This window comes from Pieris napi, chromosome 4, assembly GCF_905475465.1.
Source record: "Pieris napi chromosome 4, ilPieNapi1.2, whole genome shotgun sequence".
In the NCBI taxonomy this organism is placed as follows: domain Eukaryota; kingdom Metazoa; phylum Arthropoda; class Insecta; order Lepidoptera; family Pieridae; genus Pieris; species Pieris napi.
The window spans coordinates 12,997,658-13,015,144 of record NC_062237.1 but is presented as its reverse complement, the minus strand read 5'-3'; the positions used below and the strand labels follow the sequence as shown (position 1 = coordinate 13,015,144).

The 17,487-nt window shown below is 32.6% G+C and overlaps 1 protein-coding gene across 8 annotated transcripts in view; it reads left to right on the top strand.

The window, feature by feature from the left end:
• LOC125048852 (broad-complex core protein isoforms 1/2/3/4/5) overlaps nucleotides 1–17,487 on the top strand; it is a 98,110-nt gene that overhangs the window by 37,516 nt on the left and 43,107 nt on the right. For all 8 annotated transcript variants that reach the window (XR_007116889.1, XM_047647779.1, XM_047647784.1 and 5 more), the window contains one exon: nucleotides 9,554–9,573. The gene's annotated coding sequence lies outside the window, so the exon portion shown is untranslated. The remainder of the gene's footprint in view (nucleotides 1–9,553; nucleotides 9,574–17,487) is intronic.

The window sequence follows — 17,487 nt, the reverse complement described above, 5'->3', positions numbered from 1 at the left end:
TAAATAAGCTCAGCTATGTTTACATTTTCAGTTCAGTCACCTTAATTATAAGAAATGATCTACTTCGTGACCTAATTATGTGTTTTGCTCTGAATTTATAAACCTAAGAAATATTATGAATCGAAAATGTAAGCGTAAAGCCTTGACAAAAACTCTGGCAGATTATATAAAAGTTCTTCTTCTAATTATTGAGGGTTTTGCAATTTTTTTAATTTTAGGTTTAAGTTGGCGCCTGGTACATAGTACCGGTGACCCTAGAGCTGGTGCTTTCGTAATACAGTGATGGAATGCTACCAGCGTTAAAGGTACATTGCAACAGGGACCAAACTTTTTCAATTTGTTTTAATTTTTTATTTATTACATTTTAATTATTATTACTATGTAGGTTAAGAACTTTGAAAATACTGTACCGAAGTTCTATGGGAAAATTAGCAACAAAAAGACATAGATCAAAAATCAGCAAAAAATGCCAATTTAATTGTACTTTACTTTCCATAAGGTTGATCTGTATCTTCCAGCAGGCAAGCGGAATATACATTTTATATAAAATCACATTAGTATTGGACACATTATTCAAAGACACTAGGTGCATGGTCACATGTACCAATTATCTCAATTTTATCTGTATTAAATTAAATACGATAAACATTATTCTTGCCATCGTTTATAAAACGGTTTTAACTATACTAATTATCTAGTCTATTGAATAAGTAGTTAAGATTGGGATTTTTATTTTATAATTAATAAAATACAAAACTTTTTGAAATTGAAAACGGATGGCTGCAACTCCGAGATTCCAGCCAACCAAAATGGAAATAAAACAATTGTGACAAGGTGCAAAAATGTAGTGTGGACTCAATTTCCGCATATTTGCTTATGCGTGAAGTCCTGGCTAATGAAACCAGCCTAGCTCCTTTCAAAAGCAAGGTACAAGTGTAAAAGACATGTAAACCTGACAAGATACTAGGATAACTTACAGTGAAATCGTTGACCGGCTTCGTTGACCCAATTATAAAATGTAAGAGGAAATTCTGGCTGTATCGCTATCAACAAATAAGAATAGCAATCCCTTTGTATTTTCAATTCAAATTCAAAATTCAAGAGTACTTAAACTTCAGCTCGTCAAAACTCAAAGACAAGTAGAATTAAGTATCGGGAAGCACTGTAATTGTTATGATTTTTGGTCCTTTAATGAATAATAGATAATATTTTACTGACTCGGGTCAATCTTTTACGTTCGCGCATAGGGCTAACGCCTAAGCTGGATATGTTGTGAGCAACAGTTTACTAATAAATTAAAAATTCCTAACTGAATTGAAATAAAATTAATGACATTTAAAAAATTAATCACTCTCTTGCTCTCTCTATGTAGAATTGTATATGTATTGTCCAACTCTCGTCAAAAGTAACACTCACGCTATTGAAGCTTTGATCAGGGAAAAACGGAAAAAAAAATCTATTATGTTTCTTTATTTGTCAAATTACAATAGATAAAGCCAAAAATTTGATATACAAAACCGATTTAATGGTCATATTTAAAAACCTAACCTAAGCAAAAAGACAAAGAACATACAGACTATTTTTTGTACAACCCAACGCATTTTTAGATTAAAATTTTCATAAAAGAACCAAAAGCGATCGGATATACTTCATAATTATTACAGAGATATTTTCTAACCCTCACCCGAGCTCCCCTAAACTAACACATACCTATAAATATACCGTATAGAAAAACGGACGCTTCTGTTTTGGAGTTCCACTCACACTTGCGATGCCAGAATTAAAATCGATTAAACCTGCTTTTGATTTACCGTTTAGTTTGCCTGTTTTTTTGACAACTAACGTTTATTTAAGCGTGATTAAATATCGCTAAGGCATTAAAATTACTTGTTTTTATTCAATTTAAAACATAAGAACACTGTTATTCTGTGTATGTGAACCTAAAACACTATTTTCAATTAATGAAACAATAAATTAACTCGTGTTATATATATATATATTGTCTTAAGTCAACATCAAAATCGAAACAACATATATCTTTAATAACTGCATGAAAATAGAAACATCAACCCTCTAATAAATAATTCAAAAACTAGCGAAGCGACGTATCAATAATTTCGAACCGTCCACTTCCAAGCGTAAAGAAAATATTTGTCGTATTGTAGGCGTGCTACGTAGTACTACGAGCTACGGTTACGTCGAGTTCTAAGAAAGGAATCTTCTCGGGTCATTTATTCTAAAAGCTACGATCTTGCTGAGGTGAATTACCCCGCTGCTCTCAAATGTTCTGGTGCATGGAAGTGATACTTTTTAGTAAGAGAAGTGGAAGAAAAACCTTGATTTTATTTAATTACTATGAGTTAGACTATCGCTTATGAAATAAGAATGAAAATGTAAATAATACTGTACATTTTTCTCTGTATACGCGTAAATAAGTAAGCTAACTAACTCAACAATGAAGAAAAATATCGTTTCTTCAGAGAGCCTATAAAAATATCATCGAAACCGATGAAGAAATGTACGACCAACAACCATAAAATACTATAGATCTTCTCGATTCTGTAAATATGAATAAATGCAAAAAACTTGTTGTTTTTGAGTACTTTAACTACTTTGAAGTTGATGCAAAAACATAATTTTCAACGCCCTAAGTAGCTCAGAGTGTTCGTATCTTTTCATAAAAAGTAATCAAAGTACACAATAGAACAAAGATCATTATTGAAAATTTTAATTAGTATATGTTCAGGTTATTAACATGAATCGTGTGTTTTTTGTTTTTCACATAAAATTACTGAGCGTTCTTGAACATCGGTAAAATAGCGTAAACAGAGTGCACTCAGCCGAATAGAACAATGACAAAGGCACACAGTAGCAGAAAAATAAAAAATTTAATAATTACAAAACACCGCATAGTTGGAAGCGGGATAATGTTGGAAAAAAAACTGTATCGCGCTTTGTAGGGGGCACACTCCTACCACCGCGAAATTTTTCGGCCCCCGCCGCTTTCGTTTAGCGAGATTCGATCCCGCAATCAGGGGGGTGGGAGGGCATTTTTTGGCCCCCCCGCAACCCATACCCCTCCCTCGTAAATTGAAGCATATAATTTTTATTACGAAGCTGTCGTGTGATCTCATTCCACTTGTCAAAATACGATACACGGCTTCGATTTTTCCGAAGCAATTAGTTTATTATAATTAGTTATGCAATTTTATTACCAGCTCCGTTTTAAATAATATACGGTCATATACAGAGGTATATTGAGCATTAAAGCAAGAGTGCCTTAATGCTCAATATATGCCCATATATCCTTTATGAGGAAATGTAATGATTTATTTAAAATTCTTAGAGAAGACTTTAAGATTAGAATTACTAAACTATTATAATAATATTTTACATCATAAAATAGATAACCATTAACATAGATTAAATTTATGAATTTGATGAAACTTTAAATCTATTAATAATTAAGCTTAATTCAAAAACCTCAGTAACTATATTTCTCTATATATAGTTTAAATGTTTACAACATTAAATTCTAGGAAAGCCTTCGTTCATCAGAAATGAATTAGGAAAAATTTAAAACCTATTTTTAATGTCTATTTCCGCTACCGTTTTTAACTACTTTGCCACGAAAAAGGCATACAAAGTTGTATAATCGATTTTACAATAGATTCGAAAGAGTCAATTAAAAGAGACATCAAGATGCTTCAGACAGCTGGCACTATGCCACGTCTTGCCTCGACAACTTCATACTCAAATTATTAACTTAAATAATAATCAATATGTTGCTCTTTAGGCGTATATATATATACGCATATACAGGCGTATAGTAATTCAAACATTGAAAACATTTTATAGTCAGTTTTGTGTATAATGTATATTATTATTAAAATATAGTTCAGATAAGAAACGTACTTCCAAACCTTCTGGTAGTAGGTTGGTGGTATCAATAAACAACAGGAGAGATGATCCTGTCAGTTTGCTTTGTTCTTTTGTGAAATGCAAGACAACTTAATTCATTATAATCAAACGTCATTCATTATTATCAAATAAATCCTGATAAGTAGTTTATTGTATGAGTAAGAGGAAAATATGTGGGATATATTAATGTACAATTCATAGAATAAAAACTTTAGCGCCAAATGAACAACGAATCATAAATGCATGCAGTTTAAAATGCATTAGGATATTGCAATCAAAGCTAAATAAATCCGTTGAAATGAAATAATAATCAAAACAATGGAACTTTACATAAAATAAACATGTAAAGAATTAATTCAGTCAAAACAAAACGATCAAAAGTATGTCAGCTATGAATGTTAGTTGGCTTTAAAAACGCGTTTCAATAAAGTGAATACGCTCTCCCAACAAAACCACTGGCCTTTCACTTTCTACGCAAAAAACGTGTATAAATCTGTTAGTTTTTTGTTTTTTAGATTCCGATAAAAAAATGCCGCGCGGACGCCTAAAAAATATTTTTCCATTCATTTGTGTGCACCAAAAAAACTGCCAAAATTCTCCACTCTCGCTTTCACGTCGCTCAAATAAAAATGTTCCGTTAAAATCTATTTCGGCGTACGTTGGAGTACGAATTTTCAAGGTTATCCGTACACCGTTTTTACAGGCCACAAGTCTTTGTATACGGTTTATTCAATATTTCTGCTTTTAAGACCAGCTTTCATTGATGCAATTAAACCAAATGAGAAATACTTCAAGCACCGGCACAAATTCGGTGGAGCATTTAATGAATAAGTAAAAAAATATATAAAGATAATCACAATTTAAGTATTCTTCCGCTGTGTTCCTATTCCTTGTAAGGTGGTTATCAAATAATCATTTTCTATTGACATATTGAAGTGCATGTTCTAGTTGATTTTCATTAAGGCAGTTAAAATATTCTCATGTTCTTCAAAAAAGTAGCCATTGCTAGACCGATGGAAGCAGATTGAGTTTTGCTCCAGTTTTACTTTGACTAATTACGATAACTTAGCTAATATTCGCCATAACTTCTACTAACTACGTTTTTTTAAGGTTTACGTTTGTTAATTACAAAGCTATTTATATATACTTAAGATATCGAAAATAAATATATCCGCAAAAACCTCATAATCATGAAAGATATTATAAAAATTGTTTCTCTAGACCTTTCGTAAAATTGTGTTCGCATGAATAGATTTTGCTATTTATAACTTAATAAACTACTCTAGGGTTAATTTACAGATTATATCCATACCGACGGCCTATTTTTTATTTTATTGGGTATAATGTTTAAACTATTTATATGTTCTTATATATATGATATACATATTAATTTTTTTATATCTAATGTTAATTATATTAATTAAAAAGTTATCCAATTCGAAGAAACCAAACCTAATTTCGTTCAGTCTGGTGTCCATAAAAATCATATTACAGTTTTCGTTACAGACAATAAGTTTAGACTTCTGTGCCTGACATAACCTGATATTTGGGCCTCAGACTTGCTGGTTACCTCAAGATCGTACGGCCAACTGTACATTGCTTATACAGCCATTACTTTACAATCAGCGTTAGAACGCACGGCTTAAGACTAACAAACTTAACAACTAAACCACTCTTTATAATAAACAGAGGAATTATATATTAATTAATATGGCATTGAACAAGTTAATTAGGAGACATATAACATATGTTATTATATTTATTATTACTATGTAGGTTAAGAAAATTGTAAATACTGTATATTTTATTGTATCGAGAAAAGCTGGTACTACGATGTAGATGAGCTACGGCGTAGGACTGTGTGGGACCCAGGAAGTAGGTTGTAAACAAGGAATTGCGAAAATATTCAACATCCTACGCCATATTTTTTAACCTACTCGGTGAAACGTTTTTAATGTGTTTCAAAGTATGTTGAGGCCGGCAACGTACTTGCGAGTCTTCTAACAGTGTTACTGTCCATAGGCGGTTCTAAAAAAATGTACTTAACTGTGTTTGTTGATTTTCTGAAATAATATAGCTGGTATTATTTAGATATTTTAACTTTCGCTGGCATTACGGAAAGAAGCATTAAATTTAATTAATTAATGATAATAAAATTTAAATAATTAGTAGATATACCTATAATTTATTTTTTTATTTTCTAGACTCAATTTAGGTATTGTTTGAGGATCACCTAGATATTTTTAATCTTATGTGACCTACGCCTAAGAATAGGAAAACTCCTAAATCGTAATATTCGAGGTAAACGTTATTGCTTTTCAAAAAACTATAAATAACGGAATATTTTTTAATGTAATAGGAGGCAAACGGGCAGGAGGCTCGCCTGATAAAATGTATATTATGTATGAACTCTCCGCCACTCTTTTTTTCGCTAAGTTTGAGTCATACAAATTGTTTGACCTGAAGCAAATCAATCCCAGGGATTAGGATCATTTAACTAATTGTCAAATTTATAAAAAGCTTTATTGATTAATTTACGTTTACTTTGAATTTATTCAGTGTTAATTCTCTAATTCTGCTTTGGAGTTTGTTGTAAAAACGAATACAATTTCCATATAAGGAGTGGTTTATCTTCTGGAGCCAGGTTGGATACGCTTAAATTTGTTGTGTTTCCAGTTATACTGGTGAAAGTCACCATTTTTAAATTCATTTATATTTTTGTGGTACTTATTTGCTTCAAGAATATATTGACCAGCTATCAACTATCCTTAAGCATATAGAACTTAGCTTCAAACTATGTATGTACGCTTGTATATCACTAAATGTACGCTAAAACAGAGTATTTATATTTTATGCCTGTTTTTAAACAACCCCGTACTCCGGAAGCGGGTAAGTTAAATAATCTCCCTCAAGACAATTTCCCGTCTTATTTTCTTCCCCTTTCTTACGTGTCTTACAAACTTATCAATACACACATTAACGCGCGTTAGTGTGCGTGAATTATTTCGACATATGCAAATTTGTACCGCGCGTGGAAACTGTCATAGAATATTTATTATAGAAGTTCTAAATAGCGATTACTAGTATGAATATTTAAATCGTTTGTACTGTAAATTCATATTATATGGTATTTGGCTTTTAATGGCTGTAGTGAATTGAAAATGCCCTTGGTAAATCAGGTGATTTTCCATACAATAGAAAACTAACATTGAAGGACGGCATAAAGAGTAGAGGCGTCTTCAAACTGTGGTTCATCTCTCTTTATCTTAAGCATTTACTGCCCCTTCGACTTCCTTAAGCTCATCTTTGGAGATGACTGATTAGTTCACAACATTAAAGAAAGCAAGAACGATTTCTAGATTCTGATTTAATGTATCATTAAAAAAGACATCATTTTTTAGGTCTAGGCCTCGGATTTCTGAATCTGTTTCTTGATCATTCCCCAATCTGATAGACAAGTAGGTGATCAGCCTCCTGTGTCTGACACACGCTGTCGACTATTTGAGTCTAAGGCAAGCCGGTTTCCTTACGATGTTTTCTTTCACCGTTCGAGTGAATGTTAAATGCGCATTGAAAAAGTCGATTAGTTCACAGGACCACATGAGAGTCGCACTCTGAAGCCACTAAGGACAACACTGCTCAGCAACAGAACTAAATCTTTACTTGAATGGTTTAAAGTGTTCCCTTTTAATTAACGTGTCCGATAGCTTTATAAGATAATTAGCTCAGATAACATCTCTCTCTCTCTCATCTTTCTTTTTAACTAGAGAGTGTCAAAGTTATTTTTGAATTAAATCATAGACAAAATGTTTATTTGAACTATTTCCTACATATATATTCTGTAGTAGGAACTACCAAATAATTCAAATGTCATATCTACATAATTATCTTCACCTAGCAAAGTCTCCCAAAAAACGGAGCGGCGCAGTTGTAAAATTGTCTAACTACCCACCCCGCTCTCATTACAGCATTCGAACGACGCACGAGGGGTTCGCACCTTAAGATATTCTTTGATATCTTAAGATAAACACCTACTTTCAAAATTACTCAATATATTTAAAAACGGATAAATAGAAAACTAAAAAAACATTTAAAAAGTTTCACACAATGCCTCGTATTGCGATACTTAATGTATTATTTTTCGTTTATATTTTGTATTTCATAGTACAATTATGTGACAAAATTATCAGGAAATAATACATCTACAGTGTAGGAAAAGTGCAATTGACACAGGCACAATAACGACATTAATACCTAATGAAATATAACCTCTTCTCGTAAAAGGAAACATAATTATTATTACATTATTTTATTTCGTTTTAAGTACTGCATCTAATACGTCTTGCCAGGAAATATCTATCAGCAAATAAATAAATAGAGTAATTAAAACAATTGAATGCTATGTGTTACCGTTACAGGCGATGTGTAAATGTGTGTTTTTCTAAGAAAAAAGCTCAGTAAATGATAATTATCTTAAGACATATCCTTCTAACTCATCACCTCGTACACTCGACAGAGCGCAGATCGCGATACTAAGCATGTTCATCTCTTTCTAGTTTTGAAAAACCGACCTCCCTCCCCCCTCTCTCCTATTTCTCCCCACACCCCCTCCTGCCACCCTAGCGCCTAATTCCTTACATATTTAAATTCTACTTTCAACGTACGTTTCAGTCCTTATATTGTCTCCATATAGATTTTCATATGTTTCCCGTATTTTATGTTTGTAAGAATTAGAATTTATTGAATCCGACAGTCATTTCGTTACTTTATCATTAGCTGTTTTGACAATGTGCAATTGAATAATAAGGTAATAATGGGGACAGAAAAATGTGTTTCTTTCAATATTAATTATTTTTTATCTAAAAGTTGATTGGACTTTTGGGACACACATTTTGCCTAAAATATTGACCATACTTCCTCTACTTACACAATACAACTAAGAGGAAAACTTACTTGATTGAATTATACTAATTATTCATATAACGTTAAAAAATAGAACGGACGAGAAGAAACTCTTTTCCACTCTATTTAATCCTTGACTCGACGTCGAGCATATGGTTGAGTGTCTAGCTGTATTATTACTTTAAAATATTTATTATTAGAATTAATTAAATACTAATTCATAACATGATTGTACCCAAGATTACACTCCAACTTTGCCTAACAACGAAATATTAAGAATAAATTACATTTTCTTCATTGCTTGTGTTCTTTGAAACCATGGTTTGATAAGAACAGTTTAGAATTTAGATTATCAATATTTTTCATATTTATTATTTTTAACATAACTGCTGTTAAAAAGTATATAATGTAACGCAGACGAAGCCAAAAATTTAGCCGTGGCTAAAAATTGTTTTAATATGTTTTTTCTAAAATATTCGAATACAAAAACATAAATTAGAAAATCCATTTAACACTTATTGAACCGATACTTGTAGCTATTTGATAGCTGGAAAGTTCTGAATCCGACTTTTAAAAGAATTATTTCGGGTTTATATTCACAATGTCCTGAAATAAATAATCAATGCAACAGACGCTGTTCTTACAGAGTTATGTTTTCAATCGCAATTTAATTGAAAATGTAATATTTTGTTTTTATTTTGTTATTAATCATTTTAATATTTCTTTACAGATGCGTGAACAGTCAGCGTGGTAAGTCTAAACTATTTTTCTACTATTATACTATACCCAAAGTATAATAGGTAATATAAGCCCAATTTTCAAAGTGGACACATTTGAGACATGAAAATTTTGATAGTTTATCGCTTGACAACTTTCTAAGCAGGAATCTTGTACACTTGGAATCTTCATCTAAACTTTCCTCAATATTTTAATAATAATCCAATGAAACAGAAATGTCTATCACTTGATATACTTTGTCGTTTTGTGTCTACGATATAGCTATGGCGGCCGTATCACTTAACGTCAAGTGTTCCTGTCCTTTGTTCTTCATGAAATCTCTAAATCAATCAAATGTTTTAATTTTTTCGTCTAAACCTTATAACAATTAAATAACAAGAATGCGTACATGTAAGAATTGAAACTTCTTTGTAAATTAATTATTACTAAGGTAAAAGCCCCAATAGATGATCATGTACCAGTATATGAATCCATGTATTTGTATATCTATATTCACACTGTATACGTGCTAATGATAATATAAATAAAAAACGCTGTACATCTTCGTGACGCTAATATTAGGTATTATTGCGTTTCATCCGTAAAAAAATTATCCTCATGCGCCTAAAGAAGTTTCACTTCAAAAGCATAAATAAATCAGTCGGGTTACAACTTTTTTAGGTCTGGGCCTCAGATTTCTGTATCTGTTTCATTATCATTTGTTAATCTAATTGGTGATCAGCCTCCTGTGCCTGACGCACGCGTCGACTTTTTGGATCTAAGGCAACCCGGTTTCCTCACGATGTTTCCCTTCACCGTTAGAGCGAATGTTAAATGCGCACATAGAAAGAAAGTCCATTGGTGCACAGGAATCGACCCTATGACCTCAGGGATGACAGTCGCACGATGAAGCCACTAAGCCAACACTGCTCATTATACAATTAATGCACGAAAATACTCCAATACTTAAACATGAAATATATCCCAGTCACTAAGGCAACTAGAATTTGGCTTTCGTGTCTAATTTGAGAAAATATGACTTATTTTACAGACAGCAATTATAAGAAAGCAAAAATATAGCAAGCTGGCTTCGCGGGCAAGCTTCCAAAGTTTTAGTCGAAAAACTTATCGCTAAGCTAAACTGCCTTTGCTTAATACACTTACGTAACACTTATCATGGTAGCTTAATGAATAAGTCTTTAACGTTATATTAGGAAGGAGGATATAAAGCAATACTAGTTTAGTTTTTTTAAGGAAATAGGAAAAAGGTTATCGGCATCACAGGAGACCGAAGAGCTGGCTACCTCGGAGAAAGAATTAGTCTAGCTATTCAAAGGAGGAACGCTGCCAGTATCTTCGGAACCTTGCCTAAAGGGACTCCTTTTAATAATATATTCTAGTTATAATATTTTAAGGTTAGTAATTGTTAGTTACGAAAATAATAAAATAAATATTTTAACTAATAATATTAATTTCTATGTGCGCAGTTAAGATTTGCTCTAACGGTGAAGGAAAATATCGCGCAGCTCGCCTTAGGGCTGATTTCACCAATGTCGTAGTTATCCGAGAATAGCTATACCAAGGATAAACATATTCGCTTGAATTTAATCCCAGATAACTCACTTTACATTTCACCATGTAAAACATCCGATAAACTAGTCTCAGATTAGCTATTCTTTGGAATAGCCGTTTTGCTTATCTGTGGAAGTGTATATTGAGTGAACGAACGAATGAGTGTATAATGAAAACAAATTAAATGTGCAATTTCTTTAAAGAACATGAAGGTTAAATGGAACTTTTTACTTTAGTTGGATTATACGTCAGTTTGAAGCTGTCATGGAACCTACTTTGTACTCTGTGGTCAGGTCATAGAAGCTTTGTTTTGCCTGAGTGTTTATTTTGGTTTTGATTTGAAAGAAGAAAATAAATAACAGAAACAATATCGTTCATGATAATGACTCTTGCCTTGGATATGGATTTTGATGACTGTGCTTTAATATCTGTAGAGGATGCTGGAAATACCCCTCTCACTCAAAAGAAAAATTGGAGCAGCAGACGCAGACCTACTTTACCGGTTTCTTCAACTTTAGAAGAGTTACATAAAATTAAAATAAAAGCTGTACAAATGCAAATGAATTTTGCTGCTGAGGAGAGAGAGGAAGTAAAAAAAATATTTGAAGTTGAAATAAAAATTAAAAATGAAATATTAAAATGGGAGAATATTAAAACACGAAATCTTTTTGCACAAATGAAATATCGAAGAATAAATAGAAAACCAACCTAAAATAGGTTATCTCATTAGATTTAAGTATATTGTTATGTTATATTACAGACAACTTTAATAAAATTGTAGTTAATAAAACAAATATAAATGAAAAAGTTGTGACATGACATGGCGGCCATTTTTAACCAATGAATATCTCCGTATTCGTTCAAAATTGGGCGTATAAATCTTATCCTTGGAATAACGTTTTATTCTCAGGTTAAGTAGTTGGTGAAATGTAAAATTTGCTATTCCAGGGTTAATTCCTTGGAATAAAACTTATCTGAGTTTGGTGAAATTAGCCCTTAGACTCAAAAAGTCGACGGCATGTGTCAGGCACAGGATACAAAGAACGGATACACAAATTTGAGGCGCAGACCTAAAAAGTTGTAGTGCTATCGATTTATTTTTTATTTAGATAAAATAGATTTGAAAAATTCTTTCACCTTTTGAATGCAACATTATCACTGATTAATATATAATACTAAAGAACATATCTACAAAAAAAAATAAAAAAAATGTCCACCCGCGAAGCCGGGACGGGCCGCTAATCTTAGTATAAGATGCTAAAATCAGACGAATGATCAGGTAATCAGACGCTGAAATGTCCTATGTTCCCGTCGAAGGTTTCCAGGATTTCATATAGCATATAGTAAGTTTAATATCGTTGCATTTAGCTGAATGTTTGGGCTTAAACACAAAAATCGTACTGTACACTTATAATGAGTATAACAAGCCCGGGGTGAGACCCGGTGCGGGGGAAGGCAACCCGCTCGCATAATAAATTCATTTGCTAGTTTTTCCAATAATTCACCGATTGGTGGAAAAATGCCTGCTTTTCATATCGAATTGGCATCGTTTTATCTCTTTTTGTCGTACTTACGAGTGTATTGTGTTTTTTTGGTGCTGTGCGTTTTTCGTTCGCGCTCATAATTAATTGGGTTCGACTATTAATTTTCGGATATTGACGAGGAAACGAGTGGGCGACTAGGAATGGTTACGGCTGAAGATGAGATATTAAGGATTTATCTAGAAGGAACTCTGATTATCTATTCTATATTTAGAATATTTATTCAAATTAATTAAATACTGTTCATTGTGTGTTAGTAGGGTTTGAGAATATATATTTAAAAATAATTAAATCATAGTTTTGTTAACAATACTAATAATAAAAAATTACAATTGTTTTAACCTACATAGTAATAAAAATAATTAAAAATGAATAAATAGAAAATTTAAACAAATTTAAGACGTTTGGTCACTGTGGCAGAGTGTACCTTTAGCGCTGGCAGCATTTCCTCGCTGTATTACGATACTTATTCGTTCAGCGAGGAACCAGCTCTGGGGTCACTGGTACTATCTACCAGGCGCCAACTTAAATTTTTAATTAGCCCCTGTGCACTTGAACCCCAACGGCCCAAGAGTCACCAGCTCTTATTCCAAAGGGAGTAAATACTCGTGGGCGACTCTTTTAATACCATTAATAATTCTGTAGATATGTGAAATATATTCTATACAATTCTACGGCCTTCAAAACATAATTATAAATAATAAGGATACATAGAAAAATAAAAGTTTTGAAACTTTTTCGCTTCTATCAAAGTTATGAGAATTATTTTTACATAAGCTACAATGTACATTATAACTATTCCACTTCCAATTTAAATAATAAATAATACAATAAAGTATTTTTACACACATATGTCTATATCTCTGTTAATAAAAATACTTGTAGACGAGAAGAAGAAAATTTGTATTTTCTTTTAGCAATTTTTATTTGAGCATTTTTAAGGTAGTTTTTGCCGCGCACCACCACTATGTGGAACCAGCTGCCCACTGAAGTATTTCCGAACCAATTCGACTTAGAGTCCTTCAAGAAAAGAGCGTATCAATTCTTAAAAGGCCGGCAATGCACTCGCGAGCCCTTTGTCATTGCTTGGCATTGGCTTCACTTAACTTAGTTGAGCCTCCTGCCCATTTGCCCATTTCTATAAAAACAATCTTGTACTAATTTTAACTAAACTTTTATTGAGCCTATCTGACATGTCAACCTATTCACTTGTCATAGACAGAGCTTTAAGTTTTAAAGGCTGTTGTTCCTAAGATATTTCAAGAAAACGTGACCAGTTATGATACATTGATATAAATACTATTCACATTAAATTTAAAAACAGATCTTTCTAATTCTTAATTTAATGATGCACTAATCAAGATGTCAACTTGAGTAGTATTTTAGTATTCTCTTAAGATCGGCGAATTATCAAAGCACTTCTTTTATATATCTACACTGTTGCATTTCAGTGAATTTTCCTATTGAAGTGAGATGAACGGCGAAGAAACTCTAGTGCAACTCTAGTGTAACCTTCTTTTCCAGTTGTATGACTAACATAATATAGCATATATATATAAAAATCATGTGTTATAGTTTGTAGTTGCAATCTTTCGACACCGCTTATTCTAAAGTAATATTATATTGTATATTTTTTAATTAATGAAGTAAATCTATGACGGAATCCGCGACGCGATACTAAAATAATAATTAGGATTACATACTATCTCCAGCTTCACTAGAATGAAACTAATTAATCTTCTACAAGGCGTCATCTATTTGATTATATACCAAAAACCGCACTCCTGTTCTGTCTGAAGCTTAAAGCTACACAAACACATCATTACGAATTCATACGTCATAATGTTTTGATTGTCGATTGTTTTATTAAAAGTTGTCTGCAAGCTTCTCACGTTCTCTATAGAATTCCAATTTAAGGTTCTAACTTATGGTTCTTTATACAATTCTGTCCCAGACTTTCCGGAAGACAAGCAGACGCAAGGAATGTTAATTTTTCGTCATTTCCTAGAGGGCGACTGTTTATTAATTTACACTAGGGGGAGCTTTCTGCTTTTTCTCAATATGACATATACATTTTTATTCGTACCCTAATATAAACGCAATATGGTATGTGTTTACTCTTGCAACCGTTTTAGGTGAATTATATTATAGATATGAAAAAGGAATATTTTAATTTCTATATCTATACGCTTTTTTGCTGAATCGTAGGCAGAGATCAGATCCACCACGGATCTCTATGCTAAAGACCTGACGTACCTCTCTCGATTCATGCACCTTCAAGACGTTGGGAATGTTTAACTTGTCCCTTCTCTAGTACGTCCTGGATTTGGTGCATATGTGTACGACAACCAGACTTCACCATCAACGGTAGCTTTGTGTACTTGTAAGCCGCGTCTCATTCATTCGTTCTACATGCTCAAACTCAAAATAACTTTATTTATATAGGTAAACAAGTACACTTATGGACGTCAGAAAAGAAGTTAAATTAATTCTAAAATAACATTTACTACCGGTTCGAAAGTCAAACGCGAAGAGTGGGCAAGATACTCTTTGCCACTCTTTTTAATCGCTTAGTTTTGAGTCATGGCCCAACCACCTTAGCATTCATTCGTATCCTTATTACTACGTCCTCGTTAAATTAATAATTTATGTACTTACTTACATTTTCTAATGTAATTTGTTTGATTTGATGTTGTTATGCGTTAAGGACGTGAATTAGAAACTCAGGGAGAAAAATCTTGGAAAGATACAAGATGATCGTCAGGTATCAGAATGTTTCCTTATGTTTATTTCATGGAATCAATTTGCATATAAGTTAATAGTTAATAATAATAGTAATACTATGCAATATCCTCTTGTTAAAACTAGAATACATCTTCTATTTATGCTGACACTTTGATAATGTTGAAGAAAGAGCAGATAAAGGTGTACCTAAGACACCATGCAGTGGGCTTTAACAAAATAAAAAAGTATTTTTTTATATATTAATCTAAATCAAAGTTTAACGATATACGAATATTGAATTGCTAGCTTAATTATTTATATTTTAATAGACTTTTTAAAACTAGAAGTGAAATATACATTTCCAGTTTTAATAACATGTTAGCGCGTATTAAAACATGTAAAACAAAAAAGCTAATTTTACAAACGGACCACTAATATTTTCTATTGTGTCTTCCATTTTATTGTTTTGCTAATCAAAAACAAACATGCCGTGACTAGTACCGGATTCATCGCAAATCATCGTGTATTGTTTCTACTAATAAAAACTTCTAATAAACATGCAACTAAGCCGGGCTTCCGGGCAAATAAAACATAAAAATATATCCTATTTTCATAGGGCCGGGGGTGGGCTCCCGCTCTGCGCAAAAACCCAAAAACATCGAAATGAGTAGCAGGGAGGCAGGGGGCTGTGTTGGTAATTCATTTTTAACATTAAGCTTGTGTGCGTTTTAAAGTACAGTCGGTGACTTAATAAGCATATTAGTAGATCATTATAATTTTAGCTAATTTTTTAAATTTGGTTTACATTCACTTGTGGAACCAGCTGCCCACTGAAGTATTTGCGAACCAATTCGACTTAGGGTCCTTCAAGAAAAGAGCGTACCAATTCTAAAATGGCTGGCAATGCACATGCGAGCCTTCTGGCAATGTAACTGTCCATGGGCGTCGGTATCACTTTACAGGTGAGCCTCCTGCCAGTTTGCCTCCTATTTACATAAAAATAAATTGTTCATTAGATGATTTCGATTTTCACACCACCCATATATAAAAAGACAGTCTTGTTGTTTTATTTATGTGTAATTAATTTTATATCTTGAAACTTACTTACAGTCTTTGATTATGTGTGGTCTGTGTGTCGATTCACTCAGAAGTAACATAAAAATTAATCTTTTAAGTTTATTAGGTAGTCATAATGTAAATGGAATATTACGATATCAAGAAACTTATATAAAAAAATACTTTACATTCATAAGTGCTGCCATTTCGTAGACCATTCGTAGCGACTCTCTACGACTCACGCGCATAGGACGTGTAATAGGAAGTTGTAATGAGTTACTTGTTCATGTAGAGAGTGCGTGATTCTTTGTAAATAGTTCTAAGTTATTTGAAAAACAATTGAAGCTTGGAACTGTAATAATTTCAAATCAACAATTAAGTATTCTAATTATGTTTCTGTATATGCAAACTTTTAACTATATAATTGCCTTACATAATATAAAACAGTACTAATATAAGATAATGACCGTGATTGTACTTGAGTTAGCATTGTGCTCCCCTACACACACTATCACACAGCGCGAACATAAAACGCAATTTTGTATTAGATTTAATTTGAGTCGCACACAGTGACACCCCCCCTACCCCCTAACTACACGCATGTGTGCGGAAGTACTTGGTACGCACAAATTGATTACGATCGTCGAAAAGAATTTGCATAGTACCTATACGACCTCCTTTCACACGATTCTTCGCTCAATTTTGAATTGACGTTTGACAATGACTCCTTTGCTGTTTGACTTGATGTCGCCCGTTGGTTTAAAAGCAGACTACAAATAATTTTTACATTTGATACCTAGATTTGTATTCTAGTAATATTCTTTTGCTAGCTTTTACGTTTATATAGGGTTAGGTTATAATTACTAGTGAATTATTTCGCCTAAATAATTCCTAAAGAAGTTCCTACTTTTTTAATGACCCGTAAGTTTCCTAAGCCTGAAAAAAAAGTATGTTGTCATCTTAGTTTGAATTTGGAACGGGCATGTGTTCTTGAAAGTTTGTAGTGCATGCGTGATAGTTGTGGGCCTGGCGTCGCGATCTTGCAGCAGTTGGC